This window comes from Sinocyclocheilus rhinocerous, unplaced genomic scaffold (genome assembly GCF_001515625.1).
Source record: "Sinocyclocheilus rhinocerous isolate Xijiao unplaced genomic scaffold, SAMN03320098_v1.1 scaffold957, whole genome shotgun sequence".
NCBI classification, from domain to species: Eukaryota; Metazoa; Chordata; class Actinopteri; order Cypriniformes; family Cyprinidae; genus Sinocyclocheilus; species Sinocyclocheilus rhinocerous.
The window spans coordinates 875,039-887,293 of NW_015649405.1; the positions used below are offsets into that span (position 1 = coordinate 875,039).

A 12,255-nucleotide genomic window follows, 5' to 3' on the forward strand; every position below is an offset into this window, starting at 1 on the left:
CCAGACCCATATTTAAATAGTCAATGAACAAGATGTTCTTTTGAACTCTTTCGGGCTTCCGCAATTCATTAAAAGAACATTCAGAAAGTTTTGTGCAAGATGCATCAAATTGGGTCAGTGTGTTAATGCTGAGGGCGTTGGAACACCCAATTCAAAGGAATGCAAACGGGCAGGGATGCTCACCTGTCCATACCACGTGACGTAGCCTTTGTGCACAAACATTAGTTAAGTGAAGATGGTTTGCACAGTGCAGTATGATGTATAAAGACACAAAGAAATAAGGTCTGTTTATTTACTACTAATCTTAAAGATATTATGTTCATTCAAAAATGAAAATTCATTTCCTTCTGTGGACCACAAAATAAGATATTTTGAAAAAGTAGTGGTTTAAACAACATTGGACTACATTGAGTTTCATGGTATGGACAAAAAAACCTTTTTGTTTTGTTCTGTTTTGTTTCAAAATATCTTCTGTGTTCCACAGAAGATTCAGAACAACACTACAGTGATTAAATAATGACAGAACTGTTGCTTTTTGGGTGGACTATACCTTTAAAGAACAGTGTCTGTGAAGAACTGTTAAACAGTGACATTAGAAATAGCAGTATTACCACCAGATATGACTTTGAAATGATCTGTTTGATGACAGCTGCAAACACAACGACATGTTGTTTCTATCAGTATTTATGAGGACAGGGATTTTGAGTTCTGTATGCATGAGCATGCATGGAGGAGAGAGAGAGCTCGAACACTTATACACAAAAACACTGCAGTGTTGCAAGAAAACTGTCAGAATTCACAGTGATACATTCATATTTCATCCCTGCTGTTCCCTGAGCTGGCAGTAGACCTGACCACAAAAGCAGCATACCAGTCTCTGCCTCTGTAGGGAAATCTGTTTAACAGCCTATTGGTTTCTTTCTCTCTCTCCAAGGAATTCTGTCTTTCTGTGCTCGTGGGCCGATGCATCATATGCATTTCAAGTTTGCATCTATATTTAGTATTTACTGTAATATTAATGAGCGGTGTAATGAACTGCCCATTGGCTCTCCACAGGCTTTCAAAGTGAAGATGTTCTATGTCATTCCATATCAGTTCATTTAGGAGGGTAACAGGTGCATCCCAATTTCAATAGAAAATTATTCAGCTCTTTGAGTATCCATTTAAGGTTTTCTCCCATTGTAAATAACAAATCTTTGCATGATAAACTGAAAACATATCTGTTCCTGCCTCGGGTCATTAAAACGTAGTCATAAAACAGCCTGGCATGCGTAATCTACGCGTTAAGTGCTTGAGTTCACGGTAGTGCAAAATAGCGATTACTCACACAGCGGTAGAAAATATATGTATTGATTTTTGACAATCGAGTCAACAGGTATGAAGTGTAGTAACCCCTGTCTTCCCACACAAAGTGGGTTTCCAGCGCGTTATGGCATATGTTGCAGTGCGCGCGCGGGAAGAGGGAAGAGTTCAATTGACAGCTGCATAGGCTGCTGGGCTGTTTTCTGCGGAGAAGGACCTGTTACTCAGTTCATGCTACTTGTTGAATTGCGTCCCGGTGATGCAGAGGTGATTTTATGGCTTTTGGGAATACCGTATAGCGTTTAAATATTTTATTCTCGCTGTATGCACGGTTATGGCGCGAGACCGAGCCCCTCAGCGCATGCTTCAGTACCAGCAAACTCTGGTGAGTATGCTGGTAAGCGTGATTCGTTTTTTATTTTTTTATTTTTTTTTATCGCGAAGCCAGCTGTTTTATGCGTAAAAGTATGACTGAGTAAGTGTAAAGCTGTGGGTTTATCTTAGTTATGAACGAAATCACCCTTTGAATTGCTTAAGTAGACAATAATACATATGTTGAATAGCGATTAGCGAGAATGTAATTATTGTTGGCCAGGAGTGTAAAAGCCGGATGATATTTCATTTGTGTGTTGCTTGGCATTTGTAACAAACTTCTATGCGTTTCCAGCTAATTAAGTCATTTGTTTGTTGATATAGGAGGTAATTCAAGTTTGCCGAGTCCACAGTAACATTTGAGGCATAACTAATGGCATCATTTGCATCATGAGTTCATCCACATTTCAAGTTTAATGGCATCATCAAAGTCCCCCCTTCATCCCTGTTTCATCCCTCTAATGCCCCTCCTACTTCTGCTTTTGCACTTGTGGACTAAATGTAGATCCACTCTGAATATTAATTGACTCATGCACCAGTTTCCCCCATTTCTGTCACATGGTGATTGACAGCTGTACCCTGGAGCACTTGACAGGGATATCTCTATATTCAGGCAGATATGAAGAGAAGGAGAACTGGAGAAGGACACGTTCAAACGGTCGGTTTGGGTTACAGTCTCTTCGTTCTGCGCCAAAATCCCCTGCTTCACCCCTCCCACTAACATCCATCTATCTGAGCAAGTTTTTTTTTGCACTCTTATGACAAATGCGTTTGCATAATGAAGGTAGGCGTGAAGTGGCCGCACTCGGATCCATGTGTTGCGTTCATATCTTGTCTTTTTGAGTTCAGGCTATTTCTGAGCAGCCTTTCTCCCTGCAGGGCCAGACGATGTGTTCCTCAGCGTCTATGTGTGTGATAAATGAAACTGGGACATTTTTTTCTGGCCCTGCTTTCCTTATCGGCGAGAGGATCAATACAGAGCTATACAAAATGGTGACTGGAGACTCACGGTTTCATTCCCTCTCTCAACACCTTTCCCTTTGACCAGGGGTTGCGCCTCGTTCTGATTGATGTCTTTATCATTTACTGTCCTCACGACGTGCTTCGCTGCACTGCCAGGCACGAGTCTGTCTGGACAAATTTGGCCAAAGGAGGATTAGTCTGTGATGTGTGCTTTTCCATGCCATGTTTGTTTTTCTTTCAGTATGTGCACAAGCTCACTCTCTGTATTTTGTTGTCTATTAATTGAATATCGCAATGCTTATGCTTTTGTGACTCACATTTTCCGAGTCTAAATGCTCAAATATGGCACTCAATACTGTCAGTTTTAAGAAATCTGGCTTTGCTCAGTGATTCGTGTTTACACTAGGGATATGCCGGTATCAAATTTTCACGTTGCGATTAATTGCTAATGCTTTCATCACGGTATGCGGTATTATCACGATATTGAAATGTAGTTTTAAAAAAGTGCTGTCATAATACAGTATAACAGGTTTAATAACTTTTTTGATATATCGCATTACCGAATACCGGCACAAGTCTAGTTTGCACTGAAACTCATGTGATTGCACTGGCGATATTATCATCTCAAAGGAGCTTTCAAATGGTCTTGCAGGTAACGGCATCACAAGTGCAGTGAGTCTGCTCTTCAGTGGCCTTTTGTATCCTGCAGCACACGATTGCACATACCCACACTATTTGCAATTTTCCCCCTGCTCCTTTCAAAGAATCTATTTCTCTCAAGCCTCTCATCTGCACTGGCTGGCAGTACCTTTGGAAGATTTTTCTATATTGTTTGGAAGAAGGGATAGAACCATGAAACTTACCTTTATGCTTCTTCGAGAGAGCCAGGTCAGATGTGTTTCCCTCAAGCTTTCAGCAAAAATAGCATGCCTGAGGACACTTTCCTCCTAGTGTTAGCACTAGGGCTGGGTATCGAGTTCGATACTTTTTAGGCACCGACCGAATTGCCTCGATACCATCGAGTATCGAAAAACGTCTTGTCGTTCGGTACCAAATTTCGATACCTAAGGGGTTAATCTCATCAGCGTCAGTGAGCCAATAAGCCTGCAGCACTTGCCGGTGTTGTGCCGAATTCTGCACCCCTGCCAGATTATGCACCTCCTCAATTAAATCGCTACCTGATTGCCTAATCCCAACCCCTCCCCTAATCCTAACTCCTCCCCCACACCTACTCCTAAATCTACCAATACTAGGGGGTGCATACGGTAATTTGGCAGGGTGTGAGAATTTTGAAAAACGCTGCAAACCCCGTTTTAGTTCGAAAACTCCGGGATTGCGTTTCAGTGTAAACGGACCAAAACGGAGATTTTGAAAACGATGGCGTGGTTGCCCACATTCTCAAAATTTTGAACGATACCCAGCCCTAGTTAGCACACATCACTCCTCTGTGTCACTGTGCAACTGCATGGACCGCTGCTATCACCCTGCTGATCATTGGCAGCATTCAATCCATCAAAAATCCGTCCACCATCTGTAGCTGAAATGCCGCAGCCCTTGCAGGGGTTTACATATGAGAGCTGGATAAGAGTTGAGTAGAGATTACAGACAGGTGTCAGTGGCGGAAAGCAGGTGCACTATATTTCCATGGAAAATCGCACCAGTGGCTGTTTACTTGTCTGAGAGGATGGATAAATTGATGGTACTGCCGAAATATGGATTGAGTAAAATAGGGATTGAGTGTGCTGGTGAAACTGGTTGAGTCAGAGAAGACATTAGTCAGTACTACAAGATCAGTGGCAATTAAAGGAATAGTGCACCCAGAAGTGACAAGTGATGACAAATACATTTTGTCATTATTTACTCACCCTCATGTCATTCCATATTTCTTTTTTCTTTTGTGAAGAGGTCTGTGAGATGCTTATTTCCATGCAAAGAAAGTGGTTGGTGACTGCCAAACAGATAAATTGGACAAAAAGCACATAAAAGAGACTTAAAAATGTTTTGGCTTTACTCTGTCATTGAAAAGTTTGGGGTCAGTACATTTTTTACTTTTCTTTTCTTTTTTTAAAAGAAATTAATTTATCAAAAGTGACAGTAATGGTACAAAACATTACAATTTTAAGTAAATGTTGTTCTTTTGAACTATCCATTCATCAAAAAATCCTAAAAAAAATGTATTGCAGTTTTCACAAAAAAACATTGATAATACAATTTTTACCACCATCAAATAAGTATATTAGAATGATTTCTGAAGGATGATGTGACACTGCAGAATGGAGTAATGGCTCCTGAAAATTTAGCTTTGCCATCAAAGAAATGAATTACATTTTAATTTAAATAGAAAATGGTAAATATTCAAAAAATAAAATATTTTAAATTGAATGTTTCATAATATTACTGTTTTTAGTGTGTTTTTGATCAAATAAATGCAGCCTTGGCATAAGGAAGTTCTTTTTAAAAAAAGCAATGTTCCTTAATTTAAATATGGCCATTTTCAACTTCAGATGTCAGTGTCACAAATGTCAGTAGAGAATACACAGTTACATAGTGTACTTTTAAAAATTATTTGATGTCATTAATCAAATTCTTTGTTCTTTCATTAATTCTTTCATTAATTATTTGATGCCAGCAGCCATATCACCCTGTAGCCCAAGACTGGTTACCCACTGAAGCTAAGCAGGGCTGAGCCTGGTCAGTACCTGGATTGGAGACCTCCTGGGAAAACTAGGTTGCTGCTGGAAGAGGTGTTAGTGAGGCCAGCAGGGGGTGCTCACCCTGTGGTCTGTGTGGGTCCTAACGCCCCAGTATAGTGACGGGGACACTATACTGTCAACAAGCACCGTCCTTCGGATGAGACGTTAAACCGAGGTCCTGACTCTCTGTGGTCATTAAAAATCCCAGGATGTCTTTCGAAAAGAGTAGAGGTGTGACCTCGGCATCCTGGCCAAATTTGCCCATTGGCCTCTGATCATCATGGCCTCCTAACAATCCCCATATCTACTGATTGGCTTCATCACTCTGTCTCCTCTCCACCAATAAGCTGGTGTGTGGTGGGCGTTCTGGCGCACTATGGCTGCCGTCGCATCATCCAGGTGGATGCTGCACACTGGTGGTGGATGAGGAGATACCCCCTGACAATGTAAAGCGCTTTGAGTGCCTAGAAAAGCGCTATATAAATGTAATGAATTATTATTATTATTATTAATAGCAAACAGAATTTAATTGTGATGTGGCAAGTTTGAGTTTTTGAAATTTGAAATTTAAATTAATTTAAACTATTTTTTCATATGACCTGAGAGCACTTGGAATATAACACAAAAGCCTCATTAGCTATGTTTCCATTCCATCACCCTGTTTTTATGCGCATTTTGAAGTATCGCATAAAAAACGAGTGATGGAAATACCAAATTTGTAATAAAAAAGTTTTTACGCTCGCTTGAGTTGGTTTTTGCGAAAAAGGGTTAATGCGAATAATGGGAGATGGAAATGCATTTGCGGAGTAAATTCCTCCATGCGCATCAAAAAAGTCATGTGACTCTGCGCTATGGGACGGCAAAACCTGACTAACCAGCAGACCGATCTTGTTCCACAGCATCTTATAGTGCCCCTATTATGGGTTATGAAAGGTTCGTATTTTGGTTTTGGGAGTCCCCAACAACTTGTTGACATGCATGCAAGGTCAAAGGTTTGTAAGCGCAGTGCTGTTTTGTGTACAGCTGTTACCGGGGAAACAGCTGTTTTTACCGCTCCAAAAGCGGCACCTAGTGGCAAAGAATGAATTTGCATTTTCATTCAGACCAAGTTTTCAAGTTTTCCCGGGTCTGCGCGCACAACAAGTGGGCGGGCAATATGCTAATGTTTCATGTTGACATCAACATGAAATGGCTTGGGATTTGTTATTTCGTTTTAAAAATGACTCGTTTCATTGATACAGGGTCGACTCTTTATACACTGCATGAAAGGTAATTTTCAAAAATCCATAGTAGGGGCACTTTAAATGTTGTTATGGTCATTTTGAAATGTCTAAGCAAAGTCTGCCATCAAAGTATTTCTGTGTAATTGCCTCCCAGAACTGTTACAATGACCGAACACCAAACAGCAGCATCCACCTCCGAAAGCAATGACCGCATTTATTTTGTTTCGTCTGCTCGCTTTGAGGCACAAGTAATTTATTATATATGAAAATGATTGGCTTCTCCTAGTTTTGTTAGTCATATATAGCGCCAGTTCCCTTTCAGTCGGTCACTCTCGACGTCACGTCGGATGACCGACGAATTGGGATCTCGCTTAGAGAGACCAATCTACTTCGAGTGTAAACTAAACGAGCCAATGCACATTGGCATGCGATTATGGCATCCAGCTGCCGCTGATCACAGGGTGAGTATAGTAGGCAGCAGATGCAGCGCATATTCAGCTTTTCGCTTCGGAGCCGAGCGATCACATCGTTCTGCTCCTGACTACTCTACTGAGAGAAGAAGACTGAACGAGTTCAGCGCGCTCTTGGCTCTTCGTGTTGGCGGTACGGCGCTTCAGCGGTGGTGGTTTCCCGTGTCGAGTGGGTTGCACACTCCGTCAGGGAACGAGGGTTACCATACGTAACCGAGACGTTCTACCAGGAAGTGACGATTTTGATCTCTTTGACTCGTTGGATGGAAACGGTGCTTATTTGCAAATGTTTTATGCGATATTTCAATTTTGCACATAAGTTAAATTCGCAACTTTGGATGGAAATCCGGCTATTGATTCTTTTGATATGATTATTTTTATTTTGAAACTTGATCTAACATCTCCTTTTGTTTTCCTTGAAACTTGTTGGTTTGATGTATGTGTATGTGAGTAAATGATGCTTTTCATTTTGTATGAACTGTCCCTTTAAACCCCGCCTTTAGCAGCGAAGATATATGACTCTTGGTTTTGACCTTTCAGTGTGTGTTTCAGAATTGAGGATATACAAGAACAGATGTTTTAGACAGCTTTCCAGTGTCCTCCATCAAGGGGAGTAGGATTTTGGCCACTGATAAGATCAAAGACTGTAGATGTGCAGAGGATACAAGTCCTACGGTGTGACATCAGCCTCCCCACACATATCCAGTATGGTGCATGAAGTCAAATACATGTGATTATGCTTTTAGCACCGCTAGGGGATCTTTGCGGTGCAGTCACTAAAGCAGGAAGATGCTAATGACCTCACACTTTACCCACAAAACATGGGCAATAGAGAGGTTGTGGTGGGAAGTCTCTAACAGCCAGTGGTACTGCCTGCAGTTTGGTCATGCATGCACGTAAATTGATCTGCAGTGTTCATACGCTCTTGAATAAATGATATGCCAAATAGATATGCTATTCATCACTCACCAAGATGATTTGACTACCCCATTTATGATTTTTTTTTCTCAAATGAAGCGATGAATAACCTTAAGCAGGCAAGGCAACAGCTCTAATGACAGCCATATCAACCTGATTGCAAAATGGATTAAAGAAGGCAGTTTAATCTCACATCAGCTTTTAGTCGCATGATCTCCGTCCAAGCATCTGAAACACCATTTGGCCCTGAACCACTATAATTTAATACAACACCTCGGGTAAAGAAATTACACAATTCTTTAATATTCTTCGTTCTGGCTCAGTGTCAAATCGGCCCACACCAGGTGCGCTGGAATGCAGAGGAGTCATTAGTGTAATGGGATCAATGCCTTGATTCTTTTTTTTTTTTCTTAGAAGGTGTTTTGGGAAACATGAGGAGCTGTGGTTGCTGACAGAGGTTGTTTTCATGCATCTTCTGGCTCTGCTAAATGCTAATCCAATACAACACTTTTCTTTACTTTTCCCATTATATATATTGAAGAAGGTGTGACATGGAGGACCTCAAACTTGTGCAATATCTTAATAAGCTTGCGTGTAGAGATGTGACATCAAATGCCCCGACTAGGAGCAAGAATCTGCACAAAAAGGCTTGATAACACCCAATCAAGAATATGTGCAAAATTAGATTTTTTTTTTTAAGCCAAGAGCTGAGGTAGGTTTTAGTTTATGGTAAGATCTTGAGAAAAGTTTCCACCTTATCACAACAAACTAATATTAAAGTTATTTTTTTTAAAGAAAGTGATCTTCACCGAGGAGCCATTCAGTTGACAAAAAGTGAGAGTGAAGTCCTAATTTTACTAATAATTGCTGTTTCAAATAATTGCTGAACTTTCTATTCACAGATTCCTGAAAAATATTAAGCAGCACAACTGTTTTCAACATTGATAATAATGTTTCTTGAGCCCAAAATCGGCATATTAGAATGATTTCTGAAGGATCATGTGACACTGAAGACTTGAGTAATGGCTGCTGAAAATTCAGCTTTGCCGTCACAGGAATAAATTACATTTGAATATGTTAGAGCCTATATCCAATACAACACTTTTCTTTACTTTTCCCATTATATATATTGAAGAAGGTGTGACATGGAGGACCTCAAACTAATTTTTAAGCCAAGAGCTGAGGTAGGTTTTAGTTTATGGTAAGATCTTGAGAAAAGTTTCCACCTTATCACAACAAACTAATATTAAAGTTATTTTTTTTAAAGAAAGTGATCTTCACCGAGGAGCCATTCAGTTGACAAAAAGTGAGAGTGAAGTCCTAATTTTACTAATAATTGCTGTTTCAAATAATTGCTGAACTTTCTATTCACAGATTCCTGAAAAATATTAAGCAGCACAACTGTTTTCAACATTGATAATAATGTTTCTTGAGCCCAAAATCGGCATATTAGAATGATTTCTGAAGGATCATGTGACACTGAAGACTTGAGTAATGGCTGCTGAAAATTCAGCTTTGCCGTCACAGGAATAAATTACATTTGAATATGTTAGAGCCTATTAAAAATATGTATTAAAAAAAAAAAAAACAGTTACTATAACAATAGTATACCTGTCAATATTATTGTTTTTACTGTATATTTGATTAAATAAATGCAGACCTCTTTCAAAAACATTAAAACATTTGCACTGACACCAGACTTTTAAACATTAGTTTACATTGGCCTAATATGAGTGTTTTCCATGTACGTGACAAAACCCCATTTTTAATTTAAATCATTTTCATGGCATCAACATTTGTTTTTGATCTTCCTAATCAGAGTTTTTGTGAAATGTGTTCTTGTAGCCCAACTGGTAGAGCATGGTGCTAACAACACCAAGGTTAAACAAACAAAGGTTAAAAAAATCTAATTTATTTTTCTTATCCCATAAATAACTGCCAAATTTAGTGAGGTACTTGAAATATATTTCACATTTATTATTATTATTATTTTACACAATTTTGCTTCTCAAGGTAATGCATCCTTTAAATGATGTTTAGATGTATTTTACTGGAAAACAAGACAAATACCAAGAGAATGTTTTTATTTTTTGGTGTATGCTTTCTTTTAATTTCTTTATGCGCTTGATAATTGTTTAACATGTTCACTGTACAGTGGGCTAACCCAAAGACACCATTCTAGAATTTTTGCCATGTTTTTGCTTACTGAGAAAATTTGCAGATCGTAAAAACAAGTAAGTTGTAATTCAGAATCTGCAGTCTTAATATGACATGCTCAATGATGACCAATTAATTGCTTTTGCGATGAATTTTCTCTTACTGGGTTCTGGTAATGTTAAAATATGTGGGCCACATTTCTCCAGTGCAACTACTCTTATGACACCCATCAAATGAAGAACCAATTGGAGCGCAGCAATTGATGACCTTATCAGTGTGTGTGTGTGTGTGTGTGTGTGTGTGTGTGTGTGTGTGTCTGGATAGAAACCAAAAGAGACAGAGTGAGAAGGAGAGAGAGACGTTCAGTTGAAAATACTTGTCTATATGATATGCTTAACACAAATGTCTTTGTAGCCCTCAAGTTATTTTCATACTATCAAAATGATCTCTGGTGTCTGGTGTGAAGAATGACATCTTCTTTAGCCTAGCCACAGACTCCAGACACTTTAAATAAAAAAAACAGCTTGCTTTTGTTTGAGCAGCCCATTTCAATTTTGCGTGTCAATGAGGATGTCAGAATGTGATGGGGACTGTAAAACGCCCAGTCATGGCTGTCAATCATAACCAAAGTCTTAGCTAAGATGCACATCGTACAGTTGACATAAAAGATGTCACACAGTCTTTCACAATCACACAAGATCGCAATGGGGTCATATTGCACAGTCTGACAAGGAACAATCATGAAGGACAGCAAATGTCCTGCAGTATACAGAAATCTTTAATTGCGGTGGATATAATGTCCCGTTTAACCTGCAGTGGAGTGCCGCACCTGCCTTAGCGACGCAGGACTGGGCACTTGATGCTCTCAGATGGCTGGATAAAGGCTCTGAGGCAGAAGTGGTAAAAGGCTCCATTTACACTCCAAAACCCTTTAGAGAGATCTTTGCTACAGGCCACTCATATCCACCTGAAACCCTCCTTAGATTTTGTGTCTGTAGGTTTTTTTTAATTAACATACTTGCTAGCGGTGTACCAATAAACAGGTCAATGACATATTAGAGTGTCCTTGATAATGAGGAAAAATTTAAAAACATGTTACAAGTTTTTAGAAACCTACTCTTTGTAGTAAAAAGTTGAATTTAATGCCTCTAAAATGCCATGTGGTGTAACCATCAAGTAAAAAGCATTTTTTTCTGTACGTTTTTTGGGACTATGAACTAGCCTTGATTTGACATGAGGTCAAGTAGAGGTCTACACAGACCCTCTTCCGTAAAAGATTCTCTCTCATTCTGGTGCCATCAACTATTTTTTCCAGTTCCCCCAATACACGACTCCTCAAACCTTATGTCACGTTTGGTGAAGCAGGCAAGAGAGTGCTTTCCCTCACTGCCACCCACAATCGAAAAACATTGATAATATCCAATGCTGTGCCTGTAAATGGTTTATTTTTGTTACTCAACAGACAAATAACACAAATAACACAAAATACTTTTGAGTAGCTTTTATTTTATATTTCAGTATTTATGTTTCACAGGAGCCCTCCTCTTTTGCGTGGCATTCCATGGTACTTCCATGGGATTGCAGGCCGCTATTTGGTCCCACCATGTGACTTTGATTTAGACAAATGTTTATTTATGTATTTATTTTCATTACTTTTGCCAGTTATCAAAATGAATTGCATTAGGGGTGGGCAATATGACCATAATCTTATATCATGATATGAGTAATTTTATTTCACGGTAACAATATATATCACAATATAGTTGCTTTTGCTTTAAATAAGGTCTTTATGATATCAAAACTTTAAAATGTCATAATTCTTGTCAGAAGTGTAATTATCTCAAAAAACTAATGCTAGCCTAAATTGAAAAAAAACAACAACTCAAGCTCACTGAAGACAAGTAAACAGTCAGCGATTAAATAGGAATAAGAAACTAATTACAAGCAATAGGACAAAAAAACTACAGTAGAACAAATAAATAAGAAATGCTACATACATTTGATAAAGTAATCAAATGTATAAAAACTCCATATTCTTCACTGTGTACATTAAATATATTTCTTATTACTAAATCTACAAAAGTGATTTAGTCAAGAGCATTGAGAAATTTTCTCTCTTTTGTAGTTTAACATGAATGACAGACAGCAGGAATATTA

At 38.9% G+C, this 12,255-nt stretch overlaps 1 long non-coding RNA gene across 1 annotated transcript; it reads left to right on the forward strand.

Annotated features, from left to right (window-relative positions):
* The first annotated feature begins 372 nt into the window (after positions 1–372).
* On the forward strand, positions 373–6,410 carry LOC107710548 (uncharacterized). Its single transcript, XR_001636611.1, has 3 exons — positions 373–382; positions 2,463–2,464; positions 6,323–6,410. It is a non-coding gene; the product is annotated as an uncharacterized LOC107710548 (long non-coding RNA).
* The last annotated feature ends 5,845 nt before the right edge of the window (positions 6,411–12,255 follow it).